The 13,719-nt window shown below is 45.2% G+C and overlaps 1 protein-coding gene across 7 annotated transcripts in view; it reads left to right on the plus strand.

Annotated features, from left to right (window-relative positions):
- The first annotated feature begins 2,688 nt into the window (after window positions 1–2,688).
- Window positions 2,689–13,719, plus strand: part of ZHX1 (zinc fingers and homeoboxes 1) — a 31,088-nt gene continuing 20,057 nt past the window's right edge. For 4 of the 7 annotated variants that reach the window (XM_061447781.1, XM_061447783.1, XM_061447776.1 and 1 more), the window contains exons 1-2: window positions 3,441–3,771; window positions 3,865–3,975. The gene's annotated coding sequence lies outside the window, so the exon portion shown is untranslated. Of the gene's footprint in view, window positions 2,960–3,440; window positions 3,772–3,864; window positions 3,976–13,719 lie in introns of those variants that run through there. The other 3 variants (XM_061447777.1, XM_061447778.1, XM_061447779.1) reach the window with 3 other exon arrangements.

Here is a 13,719-nt window from a genome sequence, read left to right on the forward strand (position 1 = left end):
TCCTGTCAGTGTATTTGTATGTGACATACTGCTGGGATTGCCTTTGGAAACACTGCAGATACAAACTTCTACGTTACTTAAGCACCTCTCTTTAAAAGAAAACAATCAAAGATATTTCTTTGATAAGCCTTTTTCATCATTTTCCAGCTTCTGGAAATGTGTTTTTCTGAAGCAGTCAGGTGCTGTATAGTCTGTTGTATATGACAAAAAGGCTTTAAACCCAATCTCTTTTTTGGTATCTGAAAAGTCAATTCTTTAGAAATATCTTAATGCATTTCAAAGGTAACATTGTGGGGGTTTTTAGTAACCTCATCATACCCCAAGTTGCTTTCATAGAGTTAACCTAAAGAAAGCATGTGGGAGAAACACTTCTCACAAACCTGAGAGCTTTTTTTGTAGCAGCCTTTGATGAGAGGCAGTTGTGAGGCAGTAACATTTTCATTTGGTATGGCTGCTCTCGTAAGCTACATCTTCAGAACATCAGACGTGATAACTAAGAAGTTCACCATTCTGCAGCTGGAAAAACTCTACGCAGTTATCAGTCAGTGCATTTACCACCATTGAGAAGACTATGACAAAACTGAATTAGTGAAGGTGAATTGGTTTGTGTCTTCTGGCACTTCCTATCACTGTCATGTTATATTTGGCATAATCATTGGCCCTTTTAGTAGGGAAAGCCTTGAACTTGAAGGTCCACCCTGGCAAAGTAGTTCACCTCAGTCTGTCAACAGCTCTTCTCCAGATGCTTTCTAGGGCTGTGGGCTATGGAAGGAGGGTGCTTTTCTCAGTCTGTGGCTCCCTCTTTCTCCCCTTGCAGGCAGTCAAACATGGCAATGCTTTGTAGTCATGCCGTTCTTGAAAAGACAGGAAGTGTGAGACATAACAGGAGTGCGAGGCTTTTCTCTCATCTCACCATAATCTCTTTTTAACTAGCAGGGCTTGAGCATCCTTCATTTGACATATGGAGAGATTCCTGCCTGTGATCGTTTAATGATAGTGGTGAGATTCCTTGACCGAGACGAATTCCAAGTTGTCAGAACTCAGGAAAAATCTTCCAGAGGCTCCCATGGTCCTAGCATTTTAACAGACACTGTTAGGGCAGGTCCAGTGGCTTGTAGCTGAATTAAACTGTAAACAGTCTTCTAGGTACCTGGAGAGAATTGTATCTGTTTATTGCATCAAAGTAAATATATTGTCGGTGTAAGTATATTTAAGGGCAAGTAAAGCAATACCCTGTTTTGGAGATGTATGCCCCATTACACCAGCAGATAAAATTTCTCTCGATTGATTTGTCAGAAAATTACAATAAAACAGACAAACAGAATAAATCTTAGTGTGTTTTGGGATCAAACATGTGGCAAAATACGTGGCACTTGTGTTATGTCACCTTGCACACGTATCTGGTGATGCTGAATGCCCAACTCTGCAATCCCTCTGTGGGTGCTGGTTTTGTAGGTGAGTTTTACTTTGTTTCTTTCTCTAGTATGTTTGTCCCAAACGTGTGTACTACGAGAATTTTATCTTTTGTACTGTTTGGAGGCAGATTCATAAAAAATCAATTAACTTCTTGGATGTTTTTGTCTGTTCTATCACAGAATAATTTTGACCGGTAACATGCCAACACTTCAAAGCCAGCTCTTTTAAATAAGAACTGTATGCAAGCAGCTTACCCTGCTCTTGGTGTGTCGGTCATAAGGCAACGGCAAGCAGAGCAGGGAGAAAAACTATAGTGAAAATTCACATTTTAATGCAGTGTGTGGCATTGGAAATGTCACAAAGGAATTAATGTCATTCTTCCTTAACTCAGTCTCCACCTCATCTGCTGCCAGCGGTTTCCAGTGGGACAGTAGGGCCAGTCTGCTGCTCACCGAGGCTCCTGTCCGAAAACCTCAGCACGAGTGACAGAGTGGAATCGAGGAACCAGAAAACTTCCTGGTACCCAAACTTCTCTCAAAGCTTTAATCCAACCCCTTCCTGTCACTAGTCTTGACTGGATACCGTATCTACACATTTTAATGTCCTTAACTGTTAACCGTGTAAATCTTGATCTCCCATGATCAACTGTTAGCAGTTAACTCCTGGAGATTCCCGCATGACACAACTTCATTTTCCTTTCTCAGGGAAACAGTCGTATTTTAGCGTCTGACCTAAAATGGCAAACAACGACGAAAGGATTCTGCGTAGGGGAGTTAAAAACTAAAATGTGACTAAAATACGTAGGTATGTACTAAAGGAAGAAGTCCCGTTTCCCCAAGTTCTGTAACTGAACAATAAGCACGGCGATTTTGGTTTCATCCCCTCAAAGCCGCCCCTCCTGTGCACACTCGACCCTGGTCCTGCACCCTGCGGCCGTGTCCTCCCTTAGCGACAGCTCAGGGACCCGCCACGGGACTACGGCCGCCGCCGTCCTTAACGCCCGGCGGGGTGCGCGGCCCAAGTTCGCCGCCGGAGGGGAGGAGCGGGCTGCGAGGGCGCCGCTGCCGCCCGGGAGCTCCCGGCCCGCTGTCGCTGTCGCAGCGCGCAGTCCCCTGGCCTGACCGGAGGGCGAGCGGCCGCCGCTGGCCCCCCGCTGCCGACCGCTGCCTCAACGGGGCCGGGCCGCCCCCCGGCTGGTGTCCGCCGCCTGACGGGCGGGGCAGCGGCGGAGCGGCTCCGGCTCCGCCTCCGCTCCCTACCAGGGAGGCTGAGGCACCGGCCGCCGCTGCCCGGCCTCGGCGCCGCACCCGCCCCGGGTCAGCGAGGCGCCGGGAGGATGCGAGTGCGCGCCCCGGGCGGCGGCAAGGAGAGGGCTCGGGCGGCCGGCGGCGTTGGGAGCTCCCGGCTCAGCCGCCGCCCCCCCGCCCCAAAAGAAGTGCAGTAGTTTGTGAAACGCAAGATGGCGGCGCGGCCGTGAGCGGAGGCGGCCGGCGGGCAGGCGGGCGGCGCGGGCGGAGGGGGCGAGGCGCAGCGGCGCCGGCAGGTAGGGGCTCGCGGCGGCCGTCGCCTGTGGCGCGGGCGGACAGGGGGCTCTCGGCGCCGGGAAGAGAGCGCGGCCCCCGCGGGGAGGCGTGTCCCTGCCCGCCCCGCTGCGCTGCGCCCCGGGGGCCGGGTGCTCTCCTGGCGTGGGCCGGGGCAGCGCCAGCGCTTCCGCCTCCCCGGGGCAAGGGCGGCTCCTGGCCGGCGGGGGCGGGCGCCCTGCTGCCGCCCGCGGGGTGTGCGCGGTGGGCTGGCCGCGCCCCGCCCGCCTCGCTCGCTCCCTCCCTCCCTTGCTCGCTATTGTCTGGCGGCGGCGGCGGGCGAGGGGCCAGCGCTGTCCCCGGAGCCGGGGGGCATCGGCTGCCGGGGCCGGCGGGCTCCGGGCTGGCTGCGGCAGGCGGCGCCGGGGTGGGGGGAGAGCCAGGGCGTAAGTTCGGAGCGGGCTGCTGCCAGCCCCCGGCCCGGCTCGCAGGGGGTTGATCCCGTTCGGGTCTGTTCTTCCCTCCGCCCTGCGCCAGCCGCGGAGCCGGAGCCTGTGTGTGGCTTTGCTCGCCACGGTGCGGACGGAGGAAGATTGGTCCGAGTCGTCGCTCGGGGAGGAAAGTGAAGGAAGTTCCGTCCCGGAGCGGCTGCAGGAGCTGGAGCTCCCGGCCGGGGTCACGGGCTGCGCGCACCCGCGCTGGCGCTCGGGCTGACGGACGGACTGACGGCCCCGCAGGCTGACGGCAGCGGGCGAGCCATGAAGTTGTGGTTCCCGAGTTGTGTCGCATCCCGTGGCGTTGCAGAGCGGGGTCGAGCGTGGAGCAGCGGCACGGTGTCTGTGCAGGCAAAGTTGGGGAAGACGGCTGGTTTACTCTTGTGGGGGTGTCTGTGTCCTGGGGCGCGTTCTGATGCTCGGCTCTCCCGTAGATCAGCATGTGCAGCACTGGAGATGAACACCGGCTTTAATAAACCATGTAATGGAGGCGGTTCTGGATCTCTGAAAGGGCTCAGAGGATCTGCAGTAGGGAGCGTTGTCTGGTAGGTACCTGTGCGGGATTTCTGAGCTGCGTGGACTTTGTGGTAGGTTCAGGAGCTGCCGGAGGGATGGAGAAGTTTACTTTGCACGAAGCATCACGTGAAGTAGTGAAGGCTGAGATGTCTCGGTCTGCAAGCTGGCATAGGACCCACTTATGTTAAAGTAGGGATGTACAGAGAGTATAGTGGGCGTCTAAACACTGAGTAAATCAAAAGTGGATTTGGTTAGGAAACTCGTTACATGAGAACAAATATTCCGTGAAACGCAGGAGCGAGAGAGGAATTTTCAAAGCTGTGCTGCTGGTTTTGACCAGCACTCTTGCTTTTTGTTAGGGTTTGCTGAGAAGGATTTCACACAAGAATAATGCAGGCTTGTGAATACTTGGAGAACCGCTGTTTAAAGCAACCTGCATGATGAAAACCAGAGGCCACGATCTCTTTGAGCCGTGACATCAGTTAGAAAACCTTTTTGTCACTGTCTTTAAGCATTGCCAGCAAGGCGGTCTGTTTCACTTGTGGTGGTAAATGAATTCCCCTGAGCCGATTAGAAGTAGGTGCCATTTTTAATGACTGATATGCTGTGGTTTTTACTTAAGGTTAATGTTTCCTGTACCTTTGCTAGACTGAGAAGCCGTCTGTTCTCACATTTGGGTAATGAGTGTCTCTGCTGTGACTGTTCCCAAACTCATCTTTGTAAAACGTAGCAGTTTGAGGTAGGGCTTTTCTTTGTGAGGCATAAGACTTCTCTCTTCATGTTTCTTAGGACTCTCTTCTAGATTATTTTCGCTCTTGCAACATCCTTGATGACCTGCACGTGCTTTAGCTGGATCCAGTGTCCTTAATTGCTGTCATTTATCACTGTTGGTTACTATTGGAATAGATGGTATTTGTCACTGGGTACCAGTACATCACTGGAAACTGTTGGCTGTGTGCTGAGCAGTCCTGCCTTGTGTAGATTCTAGTACTAAGGGATTTGTATCAACTAATGGATTTTGTACTACTGCTAGCATTCCTTTTGTTCCTAATGTACCAAAAAGACCAGTTCTTGTATCTCTTGCTTCACTGAACAGTTTATATCATTTCACTCAATCTTATTGCTATCCCTGAGCTTTCCCTCTTGTTTTATTTATCCCCCCCCCCCCCCCCCCTTGTTTATATGTGCTCTGAGGGAAAGGATTGAATTTTGGTAACTTTTTCATCTAGTTATGATTCATGGCCCTTTTGTTTAGATGTGACCTTAGAGGAAGTTTGCTTTAAAATAGAGTCATGCATCTTTGAAGTCAGAGTCTTTCCTCCAGAGCGAGTTAAGGATTTTTTCCAGCTTTATGAAACTGGAACTTTTAAAGCAGTGAGTACTTAGAAACTGGGGTCCATCCTGTTTGCACATAATAACCAAAGCACAGTCACCTGTAGCTAAGCTATGGCTGATCTTTATTTTGGTGATCAGTTTCTCTTTACCTGTCAAACTGAGGTCAAGAATTCCATGCTGTCAAATTGAGTATTTTTATGTTTTCTGCTTTTTAGAAATCCTGATCTTGTTGCAGAATGCACAGAATGATATTTTCAGTGTGTGTTTATTAAATTCTGTGTGAAAATCATTTTGGAGTCACGGTGTAGGGGGAGGTTCTGAACATTTTTAGCTGCGTGCATGGACATGCTGTTCCCTTCTGCATGTTAAGGGTCAATATTCCCTCTCCTTGTGCTTTAGATGCAGGGTCATTGATCCATAAATGTCCAAGATAGTTCATCTCCCAGTTTTTGGTGGCTTGTAAACAAGTGATGCAATTTTCACTGTAGAACCATTTCCCCGTTGGTTTATTTGTTATTTCCTAAATAGGCAGCAATATTGATCTTAATGTTCTATTTGTGTATCTCTCCATTTCATGTCAGTAGTATCACCTTTGTTGAGTATATACCTATAAGAATACAGGTTTTCTGTTGCTTAAGTTTCTAATATATTCGAATTGGGCATTAATGCAGCTTCTTCAGGCTATGAAAGGGATGTGATTACTTGTGTTTTCACCATTAGTAGTAGTAGTATTTCAGATTTATAGTCTTCCGATTAATCTCTCCTTTTTTCTTTTTATATTTTATATTTATATTTTTTGTATTTTTTATTAGTATTCTTTTCGGTGGCTAGTTCAGGACCTTCCAAAATATCCAAACCATTTTGCTGCATAAACAGTTGTTTCTTCTGTGGAGGTGGAAGCCACCAAAAAGGATACATTTCCTTATCCTGTACCAGCCAGATGGCATTTCATAATTCTGTGCTTGCGTCCCTTTAACTGATGGTTCCCTTCCAGTTCTGTTGTCTTTCTTCGAGGAACTGGAAGGAACTTCAGAAGGTCCACCCAAGTCTTTTTCATGTCCTTCGGAGTTCAGTGAACTGTAACGTATTTCATCGAACAGTGTGTCTACTACCAGCTTCAGAAATGAGCCTGTCACATTGTGGGAAGATGTGGACCACTCTTTTATCCTTGAGAGCTTTGAGATCATAGTGAATGTTACTTAACAGAACTCAATGAAAAGGAGTATGATCTGAAGGGGCATGAACTGGAATTAAAGTACTTTCATTCATAACACTAAAATGATAAAAAGAGCAATATTATACTAAAGCACAGGAAGTAGGATAATTGCTAGTGAGTAAAAGAGGGGCAGATGTGGCTTAATAGGAGAACCTTTAGGAAAAATGGTCAAGAACTTTGAATATGCTCCTTTTTGCGGTCCTTAGATGATGTCAGAGATAACCCAGAACTTCACTTTGCAAGCATCCTTTAGCAGTATGACCTCTGCTTGTTCCTGTCAGGTCTAAAGGAGCTCAGTATATTCAGTTTCTCAAGAGCAGGCCTCAGATTATGTTTGGAACCATTTAAGAAAGTGGTATATTTAGGTTCCCTCTGTGCAACTTTGCCTTCCCCAGTGGCCTTTTGCCACCTGCTGCTCACCTTCCTCGTCTCTCTGGGAGCTGAAGGAATATAAGGTGTTGCTGGGGGATTCACAATATGAAGTCCTTGCTCAAGCAAGCTTGAAAGCTGGCAATTTTGTTTCCACAGTGGGCAGACAGAACTGTGTAATGAGGCATGCATAACGCCAGCCCTCGCTGTTTGGCAAAGCCAGCATCGGTCTGAGTGCCAAATTCACCCCACCAGACAGAAGGACAGAAATGAGCTTTTGAACTTTCTAATTGTTATGGTAAAAGTTCCACCTGTTCAGCACCCTGAATCTTAAAAGCATGAACCACAGATACTGGATGGGAAATAAGCTGTTAGATTACAGTTAATGCTGTGAATTAGGCAGTCATTTAGATTTCAAGGCTTGAATGCTTGTTTGTAGCACAGGAGTGTGCTGCATTCCTGTTATTTTAACATAGTCTTTCTTTACAAAGGTACTAAGAACTTCATAGGTGGAAATGCATGTTTGTATAGTCTGAGGCAATCTTGGCAGAGGTCTCTAAGCTTGGCTTTCCTAAAAATTGAGGTATATTAGCCTAAACAAAGCATGGTAGTAATGCGATTGCCTTCCTGTCTGTGTTATAATGGAAAGATACTTCTTAGTCAGAATGCTGTTGACTGTAAAACTGTCCTACTGGCTCTATGCATGGGTGTAAGGCTCTGTTTTGGTAATAAGGTCAAAATGAGATGGAGTAATGTTTTATGTCCTAAAAAGAGTAAGGGGGACACAATGGGGAGGGAGTCGGGAAAGAATAGTTATTACTACCTGGGCTGTAGCAGATTGGTTGTTAAACCTTAGCTATAGCTGTGTGCTTCTTTAGTTGAGCTTCATAGTTAATCTTTACAATACTTTAAAATGAGAAAAATAGTGCTTTGTTATACACAGGTCAGCTGTTACACACAGCTTTTTGTACACAGGTTGCCTTCAGCAACATCAGTTGGAGCTGAGGGTGGTCTGCATCAGAGCTGTATCAAGATTATTTAGGCATTGGCAGCACTTGCCAAGTGAGTTAGGTGGAGCAAGTGTGAAGACTCTGGGGTTTCTGTTTCTTAGCAGGATTCTCAGAAAGATGAAACACATTTGTAGCTTCAGTGGGATTTTTGGAGCATTCAACACTGCACAATGTCCAGCCTTGTTTGTAGTGTTGAATACTTACAGCCCTCTGTCCTCCAGACTTCTCACTGGGGGTCTGGTCTGAACCAAAGGTTCCCCGTACCTGGAGTGTCCCTTGAGTTTAAATTTCTTGTGCATGGGTCAGTGTGAGGAAGTGGTGCCCCTGTAACACCCCTGCTGGCCTTCTAGGTAGCTGTTTAAATATGATGCAGACCCGCACAACTATGCTTCTTGTATTTTAAAAGTGCTTTTCAAATTTGACTTCCTAATATGTTTTACTTAGATTTTGCCTATTGAAAATTGTTTACTTAAATTGTCTCAGCACAAGGCAGGGGGGGTTGGAACTAGATGGTCTTTAAGGCCCCTTCCAGCCCAAACCATACTGTGCTTCTGTGATTCTATGAAATTTGTTGGAGGAGTTTGTGTGTGAGTAGAGAATGAGTGGTTTTATTTTATTAAAATAATTTAAGATGGAAGGGGCCTTTCTTTGTGTGTGGTGAGATGATTGCAGCTTTGGATGTTTCACCTTGCAGTCTACGAACATTCGCTTTAAATCTGTTTCTTGATAAGTAGCTTTCTTGGGTTTAATTTTGGTTTTTATTCTCTAGTTCTTGGGTTCCTCCACCAAAAAAATAAGGCCTTCTTAATATCAGCTGTTTGTTTCTTTTGGGGACAGGAGGGAAGAGGTGAGGAAAAAAGAGCAATACTGAAGCAAACTAAGTTTACTCTTTCTACACAAAGTGAAGAAGCAGTTGCATGTGCACCTCCTTAGAAATATATACTAATCATTGTATGTAGTGTTCAGAGAGGGAGAAGTTTTACATTCCTGCACTGTCAGTACACTGACATTTTACTTCAGAATGCTTTGCTTTCAAAGCTTTCCAGTGTATTAATGTTTGTGTGGATGATGAGTGTGAACACTGTGCCCTATAGTCACATGTGCTTACTGACAAAGAGCACACAATACTTTAACAGCAGTTTAGGCCAGATGCAGAGGGGCACGAGCTAGTTCTGAGGGCAGAATCTGTGGATACGTGCTCCTTTGTATGCGTGAGGATACTGTTTCTGGATGTGATCCTCATGAAGTTACTATCTGTGTATTACTGAACAGGAGCCCACTTCCTTACCAGGGAACGTTTTAAGTCCGGATGTTGCAAAGAGCTGTATGAGGAGAGAGAAACAGGCTGAGGGTGAGAGCTGGCTGAAGGGTTGGGTCTGAAGATTGCTTTGCACCAGAACAGCTTCTTCTGCACTACTTTATGTGGAAAGATTCAGTCATTTCCACCCAAAGCAATGAAATAAAAAGCTCAGTCAGCCATTTCATCTTGAGATACCCCGCCCTCCAAAACAAGTATTAAAAAGAAAATGTAGGCTTTGGCCCATGCATATCCCAGCGATTCCCACTGATTAAGTTGATGCTCGTACCTGGGATCTAGACAGGCCATGTTTTGCAAAATATAAGTACATTTTTAATTCTAGTAGAGGAAGTTAGGAGATTTATATGGTCCCTTTGATATTTTATTTAACCCCATAGCTGCTTGGGAAGGAAGGAGTCTGTTTACTTTACCTTTGTCCTAGATTCAGTTTTACTATCTAAGGTTTAAATGAAAGGGGGGTTGATCTTTATTCTTAATGATTCATGCTGCCTCAAAGCACAGTGGTTTCTAGTTGTGTGCTGCCTTTCCCACTGGGGGATGCAAACAAAAGAACAATAATTTCAGACTCCTCCTTCAGTTTCCAAGAGAACCTTAGCTTCTCAGGGATAGCTTTGAATTTTAAAAGCATTTTCTTCCAAATTATGTATTGATTGCACACAAAATAGCAGTGCTGTAATATGCAATTTAAAACAAATGCACGATGGTGCTCATTTGCTTTTAATGCTGCTTTTTTTTCTTTTTTTTTTTTTTCCAGCAGAAAAACAAAAAGTGGATTCTGTTCCCATAAACCAGTCTTGCAAAATCCTTACAAACATTTATTAGTCTAGACACAAAATATTCTCACCCGGCCTCAGCTTGACGATGGCAACAACCGAAAAAGAAAATAAAAAGGCAAGCTAATATTGTACTTGGCTGTCTAAAAAGGGAAAGAGGAGGGGGGAAAAAAGGAGAGTTTGCCCCAGGCGAGTGAACCAGTAACGTTTTGCTGGAGCTGCCTACAACAACAGATGCATCTGATTCCCGTGGGGGTTCCAGGCCTGCCTATTCTCTTATGCTAAACTTGGACACTCTCATAAACATTCTCTTTGAGTACCACACCCCAGTGGTATCCTGGGCTCTTGTGATTTGATTGATTTAATAATGACACGAGAGATGGTTCCTCTTGGCTCTCCTTCCCAATCTTTGCATTCCCCTGTATCTCTACCCACGCCTCCAGATATCAATTGCCTAATGCTGGAATTCAGACCCAATCCTAATATATGGGAACTGAGATAGCTGGTAGAAATAAAATTGGTTTTAACTAAGTGATTTAATCACTGTCTAAATCTGCACATAGGGAACCTTGATTTAAGGGATTTCTAGTCTCGATTTGCATTTGTGCTTTTGATAACTTTCATCAATGGCCAGTAATTTTCATTGTTTGATACCATGGCAGTTTGCAGAGCTTTGGCTTTTAAAGTGATAAATTATATCAGTGAGTGTTTCTTTTATCACTCCTTTATCTCAACATACACTCACTCAGAGTATTATTACTTTTTTGTCATTTTCTTAGAAAATAGTGAATTATATATGTCTTGTTTTTCAGAGAATGATTGGTTCCTGGTTTTCCCAATTTATATCAAACTATTTGCTCGGAAATTAAAATTGAATGAAAAATTCCCCTAAACAGCATAGCATGTCTGTATTATTAAAGTACTGTAAATATGTACACTATATAAAAATACATTTATTCAAGCATGACTTTTGTTTTCAAAGCTATGGATTTATGAGACAAAATATGGTACTTTTTATACGTATGAGATTAAATTTATTATTTTATGTCTGTTAAGATTTTAGCCCTGTCAGAGCTTATGCTTAAACCTGAATTGGAGATCTTACACAGAAAACAATGTGTCCTGCTTTTTCACCTTTGAGGCAGGGCACTTCTGTCATTCATGAACTAATTTGTATCTTCACTCAGTGCAGATGTCTGCAAAGTGAATGTCTGTCTGTAAGGTTAGTCACTGACTGCCACTAATTCCATGTTTTCACTAAGAATTTCCAACGCAGTCAGCTAACATAACTTGCTTCTAAAAAAAACAATTATATGAACTAAAACTGTCTGGTTTAGTACTGATTTTTTTTCCTTTTTCTCCTTGGTGTTTTTATCCCATGAATAAAGATTTACCAGTTTACAGTTAGGACAGCACTTCAGGCAGTCACTGGTGCTCTTTGAGGATAACTGGTTTAATGTTGGTAAATCTGATAGGTGTAACTCCCAAGAGGAAATCTGTGTTCAGGTATTCTTGAAACATTAAATTAATAAAGTGTTTCTGACTAAAACTTACTTTGATTTTCCTGCTTTAGATAATGGGAGGTTTGAACAGAACACTGATTATTCTCTTCCTCCTTCCCCCACCCAATTGATGCTACCATTTCGTGCTGTGTAATTTTTAAGGCTTTTCTGTTGCTGCTTAAATGTGTTTCTAGCAACACATACGGTATTTTTAAATAAAATTCTCCTGCCTATTCTCATTTAAGTCAGTGAAAGTATGATTTTGACCCTAGGATATTTATGCAGCTTTAAACTACCAATGTATTTTAAAACAGAACTAATCCAAATTTTTTGGTGGTCTTTAATGCAAAAAAGAAGAAAGCAGCACCACAGCTATTCGCAGTGGTTTAGTTAACTACATGCTTTCCATTTAAATCCTGTTGTGCTAATTTTCCACTATTATACCAGCACATGAGAGACAAAAAGTGAAACCGGGTAGTGTGTTTTCAGTAATTGCCTCCCTGGCAGCATTGAACATCAGAGGTCTGTGTTTCTCCTGCAAGAATTGCTCACACGACGGGGCAGAAGGAGCAGCCTCCAACCTGCCTCTGCACTGGGGTTGATCCCTTGAGCAGCGCTCTGGGCAGACAGGAGAGTCCTGTGTGTAGTGGAAGGTAAATCATGGAGCTGAGGTTCACAATCAAAAGTCTGGGGCATCAGCCTGGGTAACAGTGGAGCAGGGAACCAGGCTGGTGAAAGACTTGGTGGTTCTTGCTGGGTTGCTTCACTGCTGCATCAAAGGCCTTTATTTAGGTGAGCCAGGAGCAGTGTGGGACAGCATCAGGCTACTGCTGGGCTCCTAGTCAGTCCAGCAGCACTTGTGAAGTACAACATGGTAACTGCAAACCTCCTGCTGCCTGTGCCATGGGATGAGATACTTGTTCTGGGATGATGACTCTTCAAGACCCTTCATTACACCATGGTAACTTGAATACACAGTCATCCCTCTGACTTCTGCGGGTACTTTGAGACTCAGCTTTTATTCCACATGTGCTGCTTTGAAAGCTCGATAGTCCCGTATCTTTTGCCTCCTTTTTTTTATCACTGGGCTGATGGCAGTAAAGTGTTTATCCGCTCTGTGAATGCATGATGGGGAGGAGGAAGGGGGAATCAGTCTTTTGTCACACACAGAACAAGACATTATCTCCCACAGAAATCAGCGGGAGCATCTAAGGAGCGCAGTACAGTACTCAGCAGGGGGGTGCAGTCAGGTCACTGTTTCAAATAAAAATGCTTTGGTTTTCACAAAGGTTAACTTGGTACACCGTGGTGTTCCACTACATAGTTGAGACCTGCAGAGAGTGTTTATGCAGGCAGCTTGGGCTACCCTCCTTCTCTTTAGCTGTAACCTGAAACATCCCAGAATCCTGGGGAGAAAAATTGAGTAGAAGGGACTTTTGGAGATCATCTTGTCCAGCTTTCTATTCAGTTAACTGAGAAGACAGATGGGGTTGTTTGGGGATTTACTAAGTTTTGAAAACTTCAAGGATGGCAATCCCTTAAAAACCCACAGATCTCCACAACCCCTCCAGACAACTGGTTGTAGTTCTTCACCAGCACTGAGATGCTGACTCTGCCACCACCATGTCCCTAAAGTCACGTCATCTGTAGCAGACCAAAAGCGTGTTGGCATTGCAGTGAAAGGCAGGTGAACCTGAGCTAGCTTGACAATCTTGCCCTGGTCCTGGCAGTAATTTAGTCCTGTTCTGGGAATACGTGCACTTAATGGTGGTGGCCAAATACCCTGACTATGGAGAGGGAAGCTTGAGTGTTGTATCTGTGCTGTGAAAGTGCTGCTGCGTGAGCAGCTTTGGTTGGATCAGGTCAAAGGGTAACATCCTGAAGAACTCCTCTAAGATCAGCTGTGCTTGTGAGCATGGACAGAACTGTTCTACATCTCTCCAGTATGGAGGAATCTGTCAGTAGATTCTAGGTGAATTCTTGGTTTTGTCTGTCCTTATGAGATTGAGCTGACAATTGTGAAGCTGTCCTGAAGCCATGTTAAAAAATCCCTCTTAAATACCAGCTCTGAAGTCACATGTTTGACTTCCTAAGTGGAGAAGCAAATGATGGGGCAGAGAAAATGAAGGACTTGTTACACACTCTGTGCTCCTCGACCTTCTCACGAAGTGGTAGAACACCTAAGAGGCTGGAGGAGGCTTTAAGGAGGCAGATCCAGGGCATGCAGAAGAGGTCCTGAGGAAGCACGTG

This window comes from Pezoporus flaviventris, unplaced genomic scaffold, assembly GCF_033815535.1.
Source record: "Pezoporus flaviventris isolate CSIRO_AGI_PZ_B2104156 unplaced genomic scaffold, CSIRO_AGI_Pfla_v1 ptg000007l, whole genome shotgun sequence".
In the NCBI taxonomy this organism is placed as follows: domain Eukaryota; kingdom Metazoa; phylum Chordata; class Aves; order Psittaciformes; family Psittacidae; genus Pezoporus; species Pezoporus flaviventris.